The sequence below is a fragment of the Panthera leo genome, chromosome A3, assembly GCF_018350215.1.
Source record: "Panthera leo isolate Ple1 chromosome A3, P.leo_Ple1_pat1.1, whole genome shotgun sequence".
In the NCBI taxonomy this organism is placed as follows: domain Eukaryota; kingdom Metazoa; phylum Chordata; class Mammalia; order Carnivora; family Felidae; genus Panthera; species Panthera leo.
In genome coordinates, this window is record NC_056681.1 from 2,219,846 (window position 1) to 2,237,443 (window position 17,598).

Genomic DNA, 17,598 nt, shown 5'->3' on the forward strand with positions numbered 1-17,598 from the left:
CAAACATCCTTGTACAGAGAGCACAAGGCTGCGGAGTCCGCTGCTCCCAGGAGCCCGCTGACCGCCAGCCCCAGGATGAGGCCCAAGATACACAGAGAGAAAGGGATGAAGGCAGACGCAGACGCCCCTCGTACAAGCTTTCCTCTCCTTCATTTAATCTCCTGGAGTTAATTATTTCCCTGGGGGTTTAGGTATCCAGCTCACTAGATTTATTTTCTTTTGAAGCCCTTTCTCCCAGACTTTTTTTTTAGTATCACATCCTGGATTCTGCTCAGAGAAGGACAGTTTATAAATGACTATTACCAACACCAATGTGGAGGTGATGAAAAGCAATGTGTGTTTAACACGGAGGCGAGCGTGTTTCCAGGGAATATTAAGGGGTGAGAACATCGCCACGTGGCACTGGAGGTTGCTCCCGCTGGCTGACACATGCAAACGGGTGTCTGGTCGGATCCGTCACGAAGGAGGAGGTCTGCACCACTCCTAGATGAGCTGCTCTGGAATAAAGCCTCCGGCTTGCTCTGCCTGGAGGCAAGTACGGGCTCCCTCTGCAGGCGCGTGTGCTTTCTGAAGCAGCGGGGCGGAGACAGGGGAGACAGAAAGAAGGAAAACCCCATTTTTTCCCCCAAGGAAGCACTGGGAGCTGAAGTGAGATGATAAAGAGATGTGAGAAGCTCCTCTCCCTGGGCCAGCAGGACCGGGAGCCACACCTTTACTCGCCCTCCTAGAGGTGTGACTGGCTGTTTCCAGGTCATTTTCCGCTCTACACACAACACAGAGATACAGGTAAAGCTCCTGGAGAACCGAGTTCTCTGCAGTAGCAATTAGGCAGAAAAGATGGCCCAGGGCCGGAGACTGAGGGGGAGAAGTGAGGCTCCAGAAACAGACCCATGTGGGTATAGTCCCTACCTCACACCAGATGTGAAAGCAGGGTTCTCACAAGTTACAGAGCTCTGTGAAACATGTAAAACCACAGCATTAATGGAAAATGTAGGGGGCTGTTAGTGATCTGGAGGTAGTGGGAGATTCCTTAAATAAGACCCAAGAGTCTAAACCATGGCATGAGAATGAAGGATTTCCCTTCCACTAAGTCTGTAACTGACAGAGTCAACCAACGAGTGCCCGCTTGGAGACATCTCACTTTGCAAAATCAGCAATGGGTATGATATCCCAAAAACCCTTTGCAAAACCACAAGAAAAAGTCAGGAAAAAATATATATTTTTTAAAGACTGCAAAGGATATGTGTGGGCAGAATTCACGGGCGAGGTAACTCAAATGGCACTGAGGTATGTGAAAAGATGCGAATTCAGGAAAATGCTCAACAAAGCACAAAGAAGCCAACTTTAAGCCTGCTGGATTTGAGAACACAAGAGGTAACCAGCATGCCCACTGGTTTGCTTATTTCACATCCTGTTTGAACAGTAATCATTAAGAAAGACAAAACGACACGTCATCCCTGTGAAGGCTCGATGCCACTGACGTTAAGTATGTTTGCCTGCCCCAGACACATGCCCTGAAGCCTGAGAAAGGAAGCCGGCCTGGGATTCAGGCTGGACACGGCTCTTGGGATTCAGCACTGCCCTGAGACATGTGCGGCACAGCCTGGCCCCACAGGAGCATCTTCATGGAGGGGCCACGGCGCAAATGCCACAGTGGTGGCCTGCGAGGAACGTGGACATCTGCTCTCTGAAGCAGGGGGTCATGCCTGTATCCCAGTTTGGTTGGGGGCATGACGACTTCATTGGCTAGCACTTCCAGTAGTAATCCTGGGACCTGCTGACCACACCCAGCAGCCACAGGACGATGATGATTAAGGGAACATGTTGGACCAGTGACTGGGAGAGCAGCTCATCTGGTACCCAGGTCTGCAGAATCAACTCTCCGAATAAAATAAGGGGAAGTGAGGAAAGCTTCAGTGGACCATGTCAGTGGCTGGGTGGAACATTCCTAGACCACAAAGCAAAACTGTGAGCATAAAAGGCAAAGAACAATGTGCTCCAGAGTCAGGCCACAGCTCCAGTGCTGGGTGGGAGGGCAGGGGTTCTCCAGACAGGAGTCCAGAGACCCTGGCTCCAGGCCGGGGGCTCTGTCCAGGGTGCTGCTGGTGACCACTGACCAGGGTTCATGGCAGCCCCATCTGGATGATCAAAGAGCCAGCATATTGGCCAGGGAGGGTGCCCCATGGGTTGCGTCCACTGACAGGCTTTCTCTGTTCTCAAAATGACAGCTGCAACTTCCCATTTGACAGAAACCACTGGGTAAATTTACTGTTAGCACTTTCCAGACGTGATCAAGACACCGCCCTGTCAACACGCGTGGCTTAAAAATAAACCTGCCCTCACCCAAATTATGTGTGCTTGTGGGACTGAGCATCCAGTGTTCTAGAAAGCTGAACACATCTGGGCTGGATGCCTGCAGCCCAGGACCCGGCCAGAACATAACACCCCACACTCCGGGGGTGGGGGGTGGGGGTGGACTGGGCCAGTGTGGGGGCAGGGGGACAGAGAGGTGCAGGAGGACAAGGCTCATTTTTGGGAAACTCAGTTTCAAGGTGGAGCTCAAAAACTTGCAAGGGGGGAAGACTTCCCTGAATGAGGAGCAGTAGGAGGAAAGGAAGGAAGGAGCAGGTGTCGATCCAGGTCTGGAGTTGACAGAGGGGGAGAGACCCAGCACGTCAGACCCAGGACAGAACCAGCCAGACTATGGTCTCCGAGGTGAGATGAAAACTCAGCCAGGGGCTGCCTGGGTTCGAGGGCAACCTGTCCAGGTGAGGAGAACTCTGACCCCAGAGAGGGCCCATATGCTGATGTTCCCGTACCTCTAGCCTCACAGAGGCTGACAGGAGCCCACATGCCAGAAAAAGCCCTTTAAAAAAAGTCACACATTTCCGCTTGATCTTATTACATTAGCACCGACTTCACGGTTGCCAACCATTTTGTGCGTTCGCCCGCTTTTTCGCACTGCTGGGCTAGGTTTTATGTCCATTTTTAAAAAGTCCACAAGAAAAATAATTTATGAGAAAATCATAAATAATGGGTGTGGGCCATCAAATGTGTTTTCAAAATAGAGCTTTTTCTTCTTAAATGGAATCAAAAAGCTTTTTGGATTAAAAAAAAAATCTTTTCGCATTCCAGAAGGTCATGGTATTACTTAGCGCTTTTATGAAAGGAAAAAAAAAAGCAAACAAACATTAAAAAGAAAACTATCTCAGTTCATGCATCCGGGGCCCAGGAGAAAATTCCACCTTTATATATGTGTGTATTAAAAACCCATTTGGCCCTCACTCGAGGGGTGTGTTTGTTTTCCATCACGCTCGTATATTTAGCCGAGCATCTGGGTTTCAGTTCATGCGGTGGAGGCAGATTCAAACAGCAACGGCGTTAAGACAAGACCGCGAAGGTTAACAGACCAGGAAATGGACAAATCACTCCCGTGGCCACGCTAGGTTTCTGGCTCCACCTGGTCCTGGTCCCGCCTCGCGTGAGACCTCTGGCCCAGTTTCCCGTGGGCCAGTTAGTGGTTTCTGGACGCTGTGGCCCCCACAGAATCACAGCTGGGACCCTCAAGGCAATTTGGGGATGATGGCATCCGGGCGTGCCCTCTTTCCCACACAGCTCTTCAAATAAGGTCACCCGGGGTCACTCCACTGCAGTCCATTAGAAATCCATTTCTCCCCCTGCATGACGCGTGGGGCACAGGCATGACACTGGACACGTGCACGTGCGACGGGAGAGGAGGGGAAGCCCCGGAGACAGCGGGCCCTCCCGCTCCTCGGTGCATCACGTCTCCTCCTCAGTAACAACCGTGAAGATACACAGGAGACTCAAAGGAGCAGAGACCCCTCAGCGAACACCCAGGACAGGATGCCTGCGAACTCCGTGAGCCGTGGAGGGGGAGCGTCAGGCTTTGCAAGAGGAGGTCAGCTCGGTGGAGAGGCTTGGATCCTGACTCAGACTTTTGCTGCTGTGTGACTCTGGGGGAACTGCTCAGTGTCTCTGTGTCACGGCCCCGCACAGGGTTGCTGAGGCAGCGTGCAGGCCGAGTAGCCACTCTCCACCCTCCATCTGCCCTGTGGTTGCATCACCTGGGCTTGTTTCTTCGTCTGTCAAGTGTCTGTGCAGGACCCTCACAGGGAGACACCACGTGGACGGGCTCTGGGCCAGGGAGGGCCACGCAGAGCTTTGGCAGTGCGTTGGATGTGAGGCTGGCCTCAGCCATCGGGGTCTCAGCTTTGGCTGGGGCGGGGGATGGGGCCATTCCTACCTTGCACATAGTGGCACCAGCCTCAGCGGGTTCCAAACAGCCCTCCTGTCCTGGTGCCGGCCCCCCTCCCCTAACAAGAGGTGCGTTTGGTCCCAGACATGGTTCATCCTGGACGGACGGCAGATCATGCCCAAGTCCTCGGCAGCACTGGCTCCCTCCCCTCCCCTGCACTTGCTGCTTCGTCTCCACAGAGTGGGGCGTGTGTTTTCACCTCCTGTGCTGACTCCCTCTGTACAGGGATCGTCAAGCTGGTACAACGATGCTTTATCTGTGTGCAAAAGCTGCATCCTGTGTGCAGAACCTGCCAGGTAATAGGTTCTAATGGCATCCTGCTGTTCCATGGGGCAGAGAAGTAAGGAGAAGGCAGCTGGGAGAGAAGTGTGCACATGCGTGTGCGTGTGTGCATCACTGTGCATGTTTGTATGTGTGTTCGTGTGTGCATGCATGGGTGGATGTGCGTGTGTGCACTGTGCATCTGTGTATGTGTTCGTGTGTGCATGTGTTCGTGTGTGCATGCATGGGTGCATGTATGTGTGCACTGTGCATGTGTGTATGTGTTCATGTGTGCATGCATGGGTGCATATGTGTGCACATTATGCATGTGCGTATGTGTTCGTGTGTGCACGCATGGATGCATGTGTGTGCACAGTGTGTATGTATTTGTGTGTGCAAGCATGGGTGCACATGTATGTGTGCACTGTGCACGTGTGTGTGTTCTTGTGTGCATGCATGGGAATGCACATGTGTGTGTGCGTGTGGGTCAGAGGGAGGGAGAGAGACAGAGAGAGGGAAGGAGAGGAGGAGCACACAGGAAGACAAGGACAAAGACGGAGAATTAACAACACAGAGCACCATCCAGGTGGCAGCAGAGGTTTGTGCCTTGCTTTGTGGAGGGGCCTTTGTGACCTGAGCCCCAGGGGCCTCCATCAAAAGCTGAATTTGCTCAGTAGCCAGCGCCTGGCTGCCTACCCATGCCCAGTGGCGGGCAGGACTCATTACTTCCAATAACAGTAACTCAAGCTCATCACCTGACCTGAAGGCTGACATCTTCCCGACCGTGTGGAATTGCATTTCACGGAGAAGTGCAAATAGGCAGGCACGCCCCGGCCTTCCACACGGTTCACACCAGAATTTCTAGCACAAAGCACTCTGGAACCTCACTCGGAACCGACAGGCCCGAGCCTGGCTCTGATTCACAGAAGTGGGGGTGCTGGGGAGCAGGACCTGCCCTGCCAGGGCCAGACCTCTCTCTTCCACTGCCCATTTCCCCCCAAATTACCCAAGGACCCCTTGTTTATTTCCATTTCTCCCCAAGTGATGCCCAGAGCAACGCTCGCCAGGAGCTTGGTAATTAGGCCATTACTGCAAGCTGCTGGATTGAGAAGCAGCACATTTGTGAAATGCCTCATCTAGAAAAATGATAGTGAAGGACGCACACGTGTGCGCTGGGGGTGGGGGGCGCACACGCGCTCTCAAGTACGCGCACTGTGGCTCCTCCCCCGCCACATGTACCCCAGGGCAGGGGGACGCTATTTCTACGGGACCCGAAGGCTGGCGATGCTGCACGAGAACCGTCACCGCTCCCGGCTGGCCTTTGGCCTGGGAGCGTGTCCACAGGAGAGGCCACAAAAGCACTTCTTCAGCTGCCAAATGTTCCCCATCCGGATCCTGTGCTCTCCCCACAGTTACTTAGGCTGCGTCGACGTCCAGGAAGGCTCATTAGGCACCAAGAGGAGCTGCCGCCGCCTGGGGAGACGCTACCATTAAGTCTGCATCGCATCCTCCACGCAGGGGCCTCTCTCCGAGTCTCAGGATGCTGCCTCCCGGCCCTAAACATGCTGTGTTCTTGGCTTCAGACACAGAGGGCATTGGGAAGACAAGACATCAGCACAGGGCCTGGGAGTTAATTCTGTCTAAACATACAGTCTAGAATGTGCAGGTGCGGGGGGGGGGGGGGGAGGGGCGCAACGGGACGTGTCCTGTCGGTTGTGGCTGGGTTTCAGGAAAGATTCTGACACACGTACGTGTGCACATACGCATATGCACACGCGCACCGCACGCCCACAGGGATATATGAACACGTCCCGGGGCTTATTATGGGCCCAGTGCTTTTCCCGTGTTGTCTGTGGTCTGATTCAAGCGTCCAGGCAGTTAGGGAGCTGAGTTCTTCACTTCTCCCTCTGGAGAACTCGGCAGGCCTCCTGCAGCTCAAATGTCCCCTGGACATTTGGGAAGTCTCATGGCGTCCTCAGCACCTTGCACTCAGAACTGCTCTGGGGGCATGGGGACACAGAGGGATCGTGGAGGGGAGAGGGAGGACAAACCCTGGGGGGGCGTGGCCTCCTTGGGGAGGGGCTGGGGGAGGGATTTCTTGGAGGGAGGGGTGGGAGGCGGGACCTCCTGGGGGGAGGGAGCTGGTGATTGGGACTTCTTGGGGGTAGGCGGTAGGACCTCCTGGGGGAGGGGCTGAGGGGATGGGAACTTCTGGGGGAGGAACTGGGAAGGCCTTTCAGCTTGCAGTCCTTGGAGGCTCCCCCTTGTGTCCCTGCAGACACACATGTTCCCAGGACGGCCCTGCCACCTCTTCGGTGCACGGCTGGCTTCTCTTGGCTCTTGCAACACCTGCCTCGGGGTTCTCCATATCCAACCGTGCCTCCCTCTCCGTGGGCTTCCTCGCCCAGGTCTGGGCGTGGCCATTCCCTCCGGTGACCTCAGAGAGGGACCATCGGGAGTGGTGTGGGGCCTGGGGCTGCCTCACTCCAGGACTCTCTGCCCCTTTCTGTGGCTTGATTTTTTTCCCTGGCGCTCTTCACCACGGGATGGAAACACTTCCACGGCTGCCCGTGGTTTCCTCTTCTCTCTGTGCTCAATCCCAGACCCGTGGAATCAGGCGCTTGCCTGTCCCATTCAAGGTCACATCCAGTGCCCGGCAGGGTCTCAGGCACAGGAGGGCTCAGACAGTTCTCTGTTGCCTCAAAGAACGAAGAGGTGGATAGACCACACTGAGCTTTTAACTTATCTGTCCTTCACACCAGACAGGACTTCCCAGGAGCCCCGCTGGGCACTTCTGGTCCCCGGTAACCACACAACCTGTGGTGAAAAATGGTTGGTCCGTCCAGAGCTTCCCTAGTGTCCATGCCCAAGGATCACCTGGGATGTGCAGGACCAGGGCGGGGCCCCGGAGTCTGCATTCCCAACAGGCCCCAGCTGCTGCTAAATCTGGGAACTGTACTTGGGCCTTGAAGGCTTCACATGTGCTGTTAAGTCAGTGAGCCCGTAGGGTCGGCGGGGGCCCCAGCAGCTCTCTGCACAAGTGCTCACCATGCCGGGCACAGTTTACCATCTGAACGCCGCCCCTGCCCCACCTCCGCACCCCAAATTTTCTGAATAAATGACCGTATGAACGACACAGAGAATGGGGTGCTGCGCACCTCGGGGGATTTTCGTGTTAAAGCACGGGAACGAATCTCCCCTCCCCTCCTTCCTGCTCACCCGGAACGTCCATGAACACTGAAGCTTGCAAAGTCCAAAGGGTGGCTTCTGTTACCATTGGTGTTCATACTACTCACTTCGTTTTTTGCTAGGCCCCTTCCCCTGAGCATCTGTCCTGCCTGTCTGTCTATCCTCTGTCCGAGCCCAGGACCCAAGGTTCCGGGCTTCCTTCAAAGGACCCCGACATCCGCCCAGAGCGAGCTGCTTCTGGACAAGCGGGAACGTCCATTTTCCACTGGGGGCGGATCAGGGGTCTGTCTCTTGCTGCACAGGGGCCGTGCTTGAAAGGCAGCGAGGAGAAACCCTGTGATCCAACCAGTGCTTCAGCGTGTCACTGATGCCACTGGCCGCGTCCACAGCAACCTGCTTCTCCGCTAACCGGGAGGACTGCGGTCAGATGGCACCGGGAGTCACGGCCGTGATCCGGGCCCAAGGCTGTCAGGCGTGTTTACTCAGAGGCACCCCGTGTGGGCCGGGTGGCCGGGCCTGTGCCGTCTGCCTGCCGGGGAACCTCATTCTGGGGAGACGCGGTGAGGTGGGACAGGCAGGGCAGTCAGATGTCCTGCCACTGTCCCTCCCTTGACGCGCTCTTGTATCTAGTATTTAAGAAAGAGCTTTCTCGACAACTGTGCTTCCAGCCCAGGTTATGTGGCTGCTGTGGGCTTAGCGTGCACCGGGGCCGTGCCGCTGAACTTGGGCGTAGGCTCACCGAAAGGTGGGGGCGTCTGCCTCCTGCAAAGACTCAGTGGCCGTGAGTGGGACACCGGCAACACACCGGCGAAAATCAGCTACTGCCGGCGAGGTGCTCCGATGTCTGCTTTCAGCCCCGCCCCTGGCTTGGCTGGCTTTGTCGTGGGGACAGGCATGGAGGGGGTGCCTGGGGAGGCACAGGGAGGCAGACAGCAGCGGGGGTGCCTCTGAACAGGCCACAGGAAGGGCACAGCCGAGGTGCTTCCCCTTCTGCACCGTTAGCACCAGGGGCCAGGCCACAGGCCCCGGGGGTGCGTCAGGAGGGCGAGACAGAGATCAGGGCCGCGTCAGGGCTGCGCAGGTACAGGGGCAGCAGAGCAGAGGGGGTCGGGAGACCTGCCTTGAGGAGGGACAAACGAGCAAGGTGTTGAAGGTAAGCGTCGGCTGACCGGAGAGCAAGCGGGGCTGAAAGAACAAAGCCCAGGACGTTATGCTGACTAACGGCTGAAGCTGGCCAAGTGCTTCTTCCGGGGGAACACCACGCCGGGGGCTTCCTGGCATTTGTGTGGCGGATTCTCACTGCAGCTCAGTGGTTCCCGTGACAGAGGCAGGGGAACGGAGGCTCAGCCCCGGCCCTGCAGCGAAGAGGCAGAAGATCTCTGCCTGGCGCCAGAGTCCTTCCTGCCCTAAGACACGCTGAGCCTTTGCAGTGTGGAAGCTGGCATCCAGGCACTGCCCGTCAAACCTGTCAGCTGCCTGCACCCTAACATCCTTCCCCAAAATTAAACGCCGTAATGCCTGTGGCTTCGCGCAACTCCTGCCTCTCACCACGCCCTCTGCTGTGCATGTCGGCTGTGCGTCCCCGGGCCTGGGCCGAATTCTACATCTTGTCCAATCGTTTTCTTCGTGGCATTCTGGGAGCCAGCCGGTTCTGAGAAGCATCTCGGCACAGTCAGACAGTCTGTTCACACAGAAAGCATTCTTAAATTATAATAAACCCTTCACGCTTTCCCCGTCATTAAAACGGTGTACCTGTCACTTCGACTCAGGAACCGGTGGCATCTCCTCGGAAAGGCTGCTTCTCTATCCTGTGGCTAAGACTCCTTCCTTTCTTTATTTTTGAAGCAAGAGCACAGCAGTGCAAGACTGCTCCTGTGTTATGCATGGTGAACTGAAGCAGGTTTCTGCTTCAACCAGGATCAGGGAAAGGAAGTGTCATCGACAGAAAAGGAGAAGACAGTGGCGGTGAGAGGGAGAGACAGAGCGCCTTTAGGAGCAAGACAAGCACAGAGAGGTTTCTAGATGCTTCTCCACTGCCATATTTGTCACCAGGACGGGGCGCACGTTCACAGAAGTCTATGGTCTTGCAGGGACACGTGGTCAGTAGTCATGCCCCGTGTGTCCTGTGGGCGCCTGGGTGAGGCTGCACCCCCGGTTTCTAGAAGCCCCTGCCCCGCGTGGGGGTGGAGGGGGCTGCAGGCTCTGGTCGTTTCCCAGTTAACACAGTGCAGCTCTCCACGGAAGAATCAGGAGGGGAGGCCTTTCAAAAGCACTCATCAAACACCTGTGGGGTGCACAGGGCAGGGCACTGATGCATTAACTCAAACGGTGGGTCTGCACAGTACCGGAGACAAGGGCAGAGCCCAGGGCCTGGCAGATATGCTCGCCCTCTGCCCCCTCTGCAGCGTGCGGGGTCCCCCAAGAGAAACGGAAGCCACAGCTCCACACGCAGCACCTCGGGCCCCTCACCGGGCACGTGAGGCTTCCCGGCCTTCCTCCAGCAGCCCCTGCCCCGGGCTCAGGAAGTGGCATCATCTCACGCTCCTGCTGGAGCTGGGGGACGTCCGAATACCCAACTCCGAAGTCTGTGGCTACTGCCGGGCTAGAACCCGGCGTAAGTGACGGCACGGGCCGCTAAGGTCCCCCCCTCCCTGGAAACACCTCAGCTCTTCCAACAGAAGACAGGAGTGAAGCTGGTCTCCGCACAGTACCTCTGAGGGCGCCAGGGGGTGGGTCACACTGGCCCGGAGGGTGGGTGCAGACAGAAAGAAAGGGGCTTCAGGTGATGCCACGCCGAACATGTCGGCACGGTCGCGTCGGCTGAAGCGGACACGGGGACACTGGGGCATCCCTCAGCTTCTCCTGTCCCCAGCCGCCTCTGAACATGTGCTCAGTGGCCCCAAGATGCTTCGTAGCCTTTCCTGACGGCAACAGATGCTGGAACCACAGGTGCAGGGTCCCCCAGGAACAGCTGGTGCCAGGAGCTGGTATTAGCTGGTGACCCCAGAACCAATCCACCCAGCCGGAAAGGTGATGGCCACAGACAACCAGCTCAGGCCACTTTGCATCAGAGGTCATTGCGGGCCGGCACAGGACCCCCAGGGAACCAAGTACACATTGGGGCGAGTGGGGAAGAAATGCAGGAATGTGCCCAGATGTTCTGAGCTCCCCAGCCCCCTGCTCAGAGCAGCTCCTGTGCACCCGAGTCACGGATGTACAGACCCCACCCCAGGCTATGTGAAACCGAAGGCAGGGGCCAGCTGGGAGCCCCATGTCCTCCTGACCCAGGTTTCCGCGTGAAAGCCCTTCTGACCCCACTGCCCAGTGGCTGGAGGGGCCATCCCACCCTTCGTGGCCACTCAGCTCACCCCTTCCCCTCTGAGGGGGTACGGGTCCAGCAGAAGGGAGATACGGAGGCTTCAGACAGGAGGCAGCCCGAGGTGGGAGGAATGGGGTCCTGGGGTGGGAGAGTCTTAGGGGTGCATGACCTCCAGAGGGGCTCCTGAGGGGACGGTGCCACATGTCAGTCATGCGGGCACAAGGGGAGCCACGTGGCACAGCCCGTGATTCCCCATGGCAGACCGCGGTTGAAGACCATCCGAAAGAGCATTGTGTCAGCGCCCCTGGGAGATCCAGCATTTCCTGGCCCACCGCCGGGTCTTGTTACTTGACACGCTAATGAAAACATGCTTCTACGTCACAGATTTTTTTTCACGTGTCGATAACTACCTGCCAGTGTGATCGCTGGCCTTGTGATGCTGGCCTCAGGTTTTGCATGTGAAGGCACGGCTCCGCTGGGGGGAGAGGCACAGGCTGCACTAGCCGTCCAACAGGGTCAAGGGCAGAAAACGGCCTCAGAACGAGAGGCGCCGAGGCCAGAGAGCGTTGGCGATGCGGGCGGTGGGGGGCTGGGAGGGGGAAGCCTGGGTGGCCCCACGGAGAGTCACCGTCCCCGTCCACAGTGCCATTCTGCGTCACTATTACTAAGCATGGGAGGTCCTGGCACCTGCTCCATCCAGGTCACAACTGCGTCCCCAAACCCTGACCAGAGCTGGTGCTCGAGGCCCAAGAAATGTTTGTGACTTTAATGCTCTCAAGTTAAATGCTAAATGACTTTAATTAAATGTTAGCCACTGTTTTTATCACAGCAGCACTATTATGCTCTCTCCTCCTCCTCCCACCCCCTTCCCTGCTGACACTTGGGCAGAGTCGATTGATCAGCCCTCCCTCCCTTGATGAGACCCCGCCCGCAGCTCCCGAGACCGGTCGCTTCAACCTGCACCTCCCCGCACACCCCTCCTCTCTTCAGGCCAGGGGTCGGGGCCTGAAACCTCTCTGTCCTAAGCATAGGTGTCAGGCACCGTCGTAGCGAAGCGCCCCCCACCCCCACCCCACCTCCAGGAACGCATGAGCGCAGCACGTGCCCTGGACAAGCACCGAGCGCACTCTGCCCCCTGCTCCTGGGAAGCCCGCTCTCACGTGTCAGCACACAACCCTCTCTTTGCTTATGGTGCTGGGAAGTAGTCCCAGGGAGCAAAAAAAAAACAACAAAAAAAAACAAACAAAAAAAACCCATCATGGGGGCCGAGGTCAAAACTACTTTGTCCCGGTGCTTAATGCCATCTGTTCCCCAGAGACTGCCCAGCGCCACCCACTCAGACTTTCCCGTGCACACTGCAGGATTCGTTTGCTCTGGGGCTGAACTCTGTAATGGAGAGGCCATGGGCTCCCGGAGGACCATTCCCCTGCAAGCTCACACATTCCGGTCGGGAGCGCATGGCCTCTCCTTGCCCTGGGCCAGTGGAGATTGGATTTTTATGGGCAGACGTTATATGGGGGAGGGTTTTATGGGAAGCCATTATGGGGACATTCATAACAACCAAGCCCACGGTCGACTTCTCAAGTCAGAGGCTGGGCCAGGTCCTCGCACGTTCAATCTTTCTCACCAACGCGCTCCTCAAATGCAGTCCCCGGAGTTAATCCACATGGCGTGGTTTTGCTGTGTATAATACACCACGTAGGTTGGACGGACAGGGGTGTCTTTGACATCTAAATGAGCCCCCGCGTCTTCCATTCTCCACGGTGCCTCTTCTAATGTTTTTAAACACTAAAGAAGAATCGACAGAAACATCTTCCTGAGAAAGAAAGGCTAACTCTCGGGTGGCCCCCATCATTTGCTCTACGGGAGATGCAAAGGAGGACTGGAGTTCCCACCACTCGGCAGGGTCACCATGGAGCCCCTTTATCCCTCCTACAGGCTTCTCTGTGGGGAAGGGGATCTGGACTCAATGCAGGCAGCGTGAGAAGCCTTGGGAAAGGCAACCCGGTGCACACTCAATGTGAGCGCACCTGCTCGGGGAACCTCCTGGGGCTTTAAGGAGACTCAACACTGGGGTCTGGGCTGAGGCTACCCCTGAAGGCCACCCCGAGTCTTGTCCTTCCCATGTGCATGGCGTGGAGGGCAGGTGAGCTTGTGGCACACAGCTGGGGGCACAGCCGGGTGGACGCTGGCACCAGGGTCAGTGAACGCAGGAATGCTTTAAGGTTGATCATGACGTTGGGTCTAGGTGTGGCCAAGGTTTAGGGTGGTGGGCGGGCTCTCCCTGGAGAGGCAGGTGGGGCTCCAGCATCTCTCTCACACACCACCCCCCGTGCTCTGTGCTGCATCCGTGCTGTTCCAGGCCAGAGCGGCCGTAGGTGTGGGCTCCCTCCTCGCCACCATGCGGGGCACAGAAAGAAAATATCTGCACATGACGTATCTGATAAGGGATGTGTATCTAGAATGTACAAAGAATTCTTACAATCCAATAAGAAAAGATAAATAACCCAATTAAAACAGGGCCAAGGACTTGAATAGATATTTCTGCAAAGAAGAGATCCAAATGGCCACTAAGCACATGAAAAGATGCTCACTGTCCTTAGTCATTATGGATCCATCCAGAGCAAAGCAAATCAAAACCCGAGATACTATTCATACCTGTGAGGAATGGGTATGGTCATAATAACAATAAAAAATCCAGAAAATAACAAGTGTTGGTGACTGTGTGGAAGAGTTAGAATGCTCATATGTCCCTAGTGGGCTATAAAATGGTGCAGCTGCTTTGGAAAATATTTGGCAGTTCTTTGAAATGTTAAACACGGAGTTGCCATACACGCCAGCAATTTCACTCCCAGGTATCTACCCCCAAGAACTGAAAATGTATGCCCACACAAACACTTTGTACACGAATGTTCCTAATAGCACTACTCATAGTAGCCAAAAAATGGGAGCAACCTAAATGCTCATCCCCGGAATGGATTGGCAGGATGGGGTATATTCGTTCTGAATGGTTGTGTAACAAACGACCAGAAACTTATGGTTCTGTAGGTCAGAAATCTGAACTAGGTCAGCAGATTCCTCATGGAGGCTCCAGGGGAGAATGTTTCCTTGCTTTCCCAGCTTCTAGGGGTCACCTGTGTCCATTAGCTTGTGGCCCTACATCCCTCTGGCCTCTGCTTCCAATGTCCTATTTCTCTCTCTGACTCTGACCTTCAGCTTCCTTCTTATATGAGGACACCTGTGGTTACGCTGGACCCACCTGGCTAGTCCCAGATAATCTCCCCATCTCAAGGCCCTCAATTGAATCTCATCTCTAAAGTCCCTTTCACCATGTAAGGTGACATAGACACAGCTCTGGGTGTTAGGCCGTGGACCTCACGGGGGGGCCGTTATTCTGTTTACTACACCATCCAATGAGTGTACAATGAAATACTCTTCTTCAGTAAAAAAACAATGAAGTATGGACACACTCTTCAATACACATGGACCTTGACAACAGTATGCTAACTGAAAGAAGCCAATCACAAAAGACCACATATTTTATGATTCTATTTACATAAGACATCCAGACTAGGCAAATATACCGAGACAGAAAATATACTCGTGGTTGTGTAGAGCGTGTGTGTGTGTGTGTGTGTGTGTGTGTGTGTGTGTGAATGGGCAGTGAGAGGGTGGTTAGAAGGAGGATGGGCAGTGGCTGCTAACAGGTGTGGGGTCTGCTTTGGGGTGATCAAAAGGTTCTGAAGTTATATTGATGATGATTGCCCAACTCTGCATACACCAAAAACTGTGAATTTTACATTTTGAAAAGGTAAATTTTTTGGTATGTGAATTTTATTATAACAAAGCTGACAAAAAAGAGGTTATTTGTCTTTTTCACCATGATGCCTTTGCACTGATGGTAGAATGGTGGATGCCATGGCAAAACCCAGGCTAGGGGCTCCAAACAGTAATTGGCACTCAGTATGTTCTTCATCACCGAGTCTTTACTGGGTTGTGGGGGGGGGGGGGGCGGTGGATCATTTCACTAAAGAATGTCCTGGATGAAACAGACCAGCAGAAATTAGTTTTGTTAAATCTTGACTCAAACACATTCCTTTCCATTATTCAGTGAGATGAATGGGGAAGCAGAGGTGAAGGACATACCAAAGTGTGGTGGGTCAAGGTGCAAAGCACTTGTGTGACTTTTGAGTTACAAGCTGAACTAGCCACTCTTCTCGCAGAAAATTATTTTTACTTAAAAGAACAACTGACAGACAAACCATAGTTAGTCACATTTGAATGTTTGGCAGACATTTGCTTGGAAATTAACAAAGTGAGTCTGTCACTTCAAGGAAAACAACTGACAATATTTATTGCCAATGATAAAATTAGAGCTTTCAAGCAAAAATGAGAGTTTTGGAAAACTGGTGTCTGCCATTGTGAGCCTGAACAGCTTCCCGGCAATTAAATATTTTTCTCATGATACTGATGGTGATATTAATGAGTGAATTTTAAAATATTATAAGATGGAAGATATGAGAACTCAGAAAACCAACAATTTCAGAAGACTAATCCATGATGTTACAAAATTGTGCATGCCTTAGAGATCCATTCAAAGTACAAGACAAAACAAAGTAGGAAAAGTACAGTGTGATGGTTTTAGCTTCCATATTGTAGCTAAGCTTTAGGAAACTAACACTTGTTAACTTTTGGTGTAATATCAAAGAAAAGAACCCATCGTTATCTGAAAAGGGCATTAAAATACCTCTCCTTTTACACTTACGCATCTAAGGGAAGCTGCTGGTTTTTTTTTTTTTTTCCCCAACCCAAACAACATACCACAACAGAGTGGATACAGAAGCCAGACATTAAAGAGATTTGCAAAAATGTAAAATACTGCCACTTTTCTCACTAAAATGGTTTTGTTTTTCACAAAATGTGGTTAGTTTTCATAAAATATGCTGTTTATGTTAGCATATATGTGGTTTATTCTATGTTTAAAAAAATTTTTCATGTTTATTTAGATGGGAAGGGCAGAGAGAGGGAGACACAGAATCCGAAGCAGGCTCCAGGCTCCGAGGTGTCAGCACAGAGTCTGACACAGGGCTTGAACCCACGAACCGCAAGATCATGACCTGAGCTGAAGTCGGATGCTTAACTGACTGAGCCACCCAGGCACCCCTATTCTTCTTACCTTTAAATGAATTAATTAATAAGTATTTTTCAAATGTCTTAGTTTTAATGTCTACTATGGTAAATACCAAAAAATGTCACCCATATATGCAAAAGCTCTTTGGGCCTTCAATAATTTTTAAGACTATAAAGGAGCCCAGAGAACATGATGTTGGGGAGGCGCTGGCATGTCCTGCGGGATGTCAGCAGAGACGGAGCCAAGCAGGAAAGAGTAGAAGGAGAGCATCTGGAGCACCGGGCTGAGGAGATGGGCTGCCAGCCAAACAGGGAGGTCAGCGTGGGCCTCAGAGGGAGTGCTGTGGGCTGAAGCGTGTCCCTCAAATCTGTACGTTAAAGCCCCGACCTCCAGCACACAGGACATGACTGTGTTTGGAAACGGGCCCTTTACACAGGTGATTGAGGTTAAATGAAGTCATATGAGTCAGCCCTAGTCCAAATGATTGGTGTCCTCATAAGAAGCAGATATTAGGACACAGGTACATACACACAGAAGGATGACCACGTGAGGACACAGGGAGAAGATGGCTGTCTATATGCCAAGGAGAGGGGCCAGGAGGAACCAACCTGCTCACACCTTGATCTTGGACTTCCAGCCTCCTGACCATGAGAGAACTCACCTCTGTCATTTAAGAACCCCATCTGTTAAGGGGACCTGAGTAGAGTGATATGGGGAAAGTCACAGAGTGTTCAAAGGGACTGAAGAAGTTAAGCAGGTAGATAGGAGGAGGAAAGGTGTCTCAAGTGCTGGGAACAGTGAAGGCAAAGACCTTAACATGGGAACAGCACATGTGACTAAGCTCCAGAGAGGCGGGTGGAACAGAGTGGTGGCAAGAGCAGGGGGCAGACTATGAGGTGAGTGGGAGCCGCTACAAAGACCACACTCTGCTTTGAGTTAAATGTGGACCCTCTGCATGACTGGAGCTGACCAGTGAGGTAACCTGGCTTGAGCTTTGGTAGGATCCCTCAGTCTGCCATGCTGGGCAAGGACCAGGTCAGCAAACGTCAGCATGCCCACCACCATCTGATTTTGTAAAGTTTTATTGGAACACAGCCACACCATTCATTTACATGTTGTCTGTGGGTGCTTCACACTCCAATGGCAGACCTGAGCAGCTGCAACGGAGCCTTATGGGCACCAAAGCTGAATATATTTATTATGGGCCTTTGATGGGACAAGTCTGCTGATCCCTGGTATTGACCATGGGGATGAGTGTGGAGTCTGGGAGATCTGTCAGAAGATGATTTTATCCCCCATGCATAGCGTGCTAAGAACTGCTTTTGGGGAGTGACCGCAGCAAAGTGGTAGAATAGGAAGCCCCAGGTCCTTCTTTTCCTATGGTGACAATGACTTTACAACAGTACATAGATAAATCTCCTT

At 53.6% G+C, this 17,598-nt stretch overlaps 1 protein-coding gene across 4 annotated transcripts in view; it reads right to left on the reverse strand.

Moving 5' to 3' along the window:
* Positions 1-17,598, reverse strand: part of CDH4 (cadherin 4) — a 538,296-nt gene that overhangs the window by 252,761 nt on the left and 267,937 nt on the right. The window lies entirely within an intron of this gene.